Here is a 2,412-nt window from a genome sequence, read left to right as displayed (position 1 = left end):
CAGGGTGCGGGTACTGCAAGGCTCCCTGTGCTCCGGCCGCTCGGAGAGCTGCCGGCCCTCGCACCGCAGCCCTCTTGTTGAAATCTCAGATATCCCTCTCTTTCCCCCTCCACCTGGTTCCCACCTCACCCTACCCCAGGTCTTCACCACCGTATTGTCTGTGCCCATAGGTAATGGATATATGCACATAAGATCTTTGTTTAATCCTTTCCCCCCACCCCCTTCCCTCTGAGAATCATCAGTCTGTTCCATTTCCACGCCCCTGATTCTATTTTATTCACCAGTTTATTCTGTTCATTAAATTTCCTATTCGTTTATTTTGATTTTTTAGATTGAATTGTTGATAGGTATGTATTTGTTGCCATTTTGTTGTTAATATTTTTTATCTTTTACTTCCTCTTCTTAAAGAATACTCTTCAACATTTTATATAATACTGGTTTGCTGGTGATGAACTCCTTTAGCTTTTTCTTGTCTGTGAAGCTCTTTATCTGACCTTCAATTCTAAATGATACCTTTGCTGGGTAGAGTAATCTTGGTTGTAGGTCCTTGCTATTCATCACTTTGAATATTTCTTGCCACTCCCTTCTGGCCTGCATAGTTTCTGTTGAGAAATCAGCTGATAGTTGTATGGGCATTCCCTTGTAGGTAACTAACTGCTTTCTCTTGCTGCTTTTAAAATTCTCTCTTTGTCTTTAACCTTGGCATTATAATTATGATGTGTCTTGGTGTGGTCCTCTTTGGCTTCGTCTTGTTTGGGACTCTGTGCTTCCTGGACTTGTAAGTCTATTTCTTTCACCAGGTAGGGGAAGTTTTCTGTCATTATTTCTTCAAATAGGTTTTCAATATCTTGCTCTCTCTCTTCTTCTGGCACCCCCCACAATGCGAATGTTGGTACACTTGAAGTTGTCCCAGAGGCTCCTTACACCATCCTTACATTTTTGTATTCTTTTTTCTTTTTGCTCTTCTGGTTGGGTGATTTTTGCTTCCTCATATTTCAAATCGTTGATTTAATTCTCAGAATCTTCCACTCCACTGTTGGATCCCTGTATATTCTTTATTTCAGTCAGTGTATGCTTAATGTCTAACTGGTCCTTTCCATTTTTTGGAGGTTTCTAAAAGATTCTTGAGTAACCTTATAACCATGGTTTTGAACTCTATATCCGTAGTCTGCTCTCAGCTTCCCCAGTCACCTGAGCTGGGAATTCTAGGTGAACCCTTTTGTGGGCTGTGAGCACAGTCTTGTTGTAGTTGAGACTCGATTACTGTTGGTGTCATTGGGAGTAATTGATCTCCAGGCCAATTGGCTGTGAGGACCAGCTGTGACTACAGTGGGAGAGCTGCTGTGTAGGAGACACCCCTATGAAACAGGACTTGGTTCAGTGGGGCTTTGGTGCTATGTCTGCCCCTTGAGTGTGTCGCTTATGGGTGTGTAGAGTTGTAATCTGGTATGGTCTGACATTGACCACTGGGTAGACTGGCTCTTGGGTCTCCAGGGAGGTGCAAAGTCAGCCCCTGACTGGGGCCACCTAGCAGGAGCTACAGAGAGATCTGCAGATTCCTCCTCTTTGTATGGGGTTTGGAAGTGCCCAGATGAGGCCCAGCTATGAAGCAAGGCAGGCTGGTGCTGGTGCATGGTCTTGGGCCTTTTATTGATAGGTTTGGAGCTCCCTGACCCAGCTGCAGTTTGAGAGATTTTTACCCTGAGCAAGGAAAGGCCCGTCATATGCAAAAGCTTCTGAACACAGCCTTGGTGGGGTTGTAAATTGGATGAGGCGGAGTCTTAGCGAATCACCAGGGCTGAGCAAACAGAAATGGCTGCCAGTCAGCCCTGTGACCAGGGAAGTCCCAGCATAGGAACAATGATCCCTCCTAGCACCTCCTGTCTGGAAGAAAGCCACCTCCAAGTTCTTGCCCCAATGCTAGACAATCCAGCTCCTCCTTGTATGTGTCTGTGTTCCCCAGAACCTCGCCCTCACGTTGGAGCTCAGAGGAAGCAGGACCTTGTAAGGTCAGTTCATGGTGCTGGCCTTTTAACCATTTGTACACCATAAGTGTATATAGACGCAAGAGGCGGACCTTCCCCACACACCACCTGTGTCTGTAGCCACAAACTCTGGTTGCCCAATTTAAAAATCAGACTTGTTAGTGATATCTCTGGGTTTGTAAAGAAAATTGTGGTGACTTAAATTCGCAAATGTTCCAGTGTATATAGAAGAAATGGAGATGGTTTCCATTTTGGACGCATGGCAGTTAACTGGTTAGGACAGTGGTTGGCAAACTGCGGCTCGCGAGCGACATGCGGCTCTTTGGCCCCTTGAGTGTGGCTCTTCCACAAAATACCACGAGCAGGCGCACGTGTACAGTGCAATTGAAACTTCATGGCCCATGCGCAGAAGTCGGTATTTTGTGGA

General features: G+C 45.8%; 1 protein-coding gene and 1 pseudogene across 3 annotated transcripts in view; one reads left to right on the top strand and one right to left on the bottom strand.

The window, feature by feature from the left end:
• LOC102244510 overlaps positions 1-929 on the bottom strand; it is a 2,489-nt pseudogene extending 1,560 nt beyond the window's left edge.
• CUL4B (cullin 4B) overlaps positions 1-2,412 on the top strand; it is a 55,836-nt gene that overhangs the window by 17,679 nt on the left and 35,745 nt on the right. The window lies entirely within an intron of this gene.

This window comes from Myotis brandtii, unplaced genomic scaffold, assembly GCF_000412655.1.
Source record: "Myotis brandtii unplaced genomic scaffold, ASM41265v1 scaffold846, whole genome shotgun sequence".
Taxonomy (NCBI): domain Eukaryota; kingdom Metazoa; phylum Chordata; class Mammalia; order Chiroptera; family Vespertilionidae; genus Myotis; species Myotis brandtii.
The sequence above is the reverse complement of the archived record's forward strand: the minus strand, read 5'-3'. Positions and strand labels throughout refer to the sequence as shown.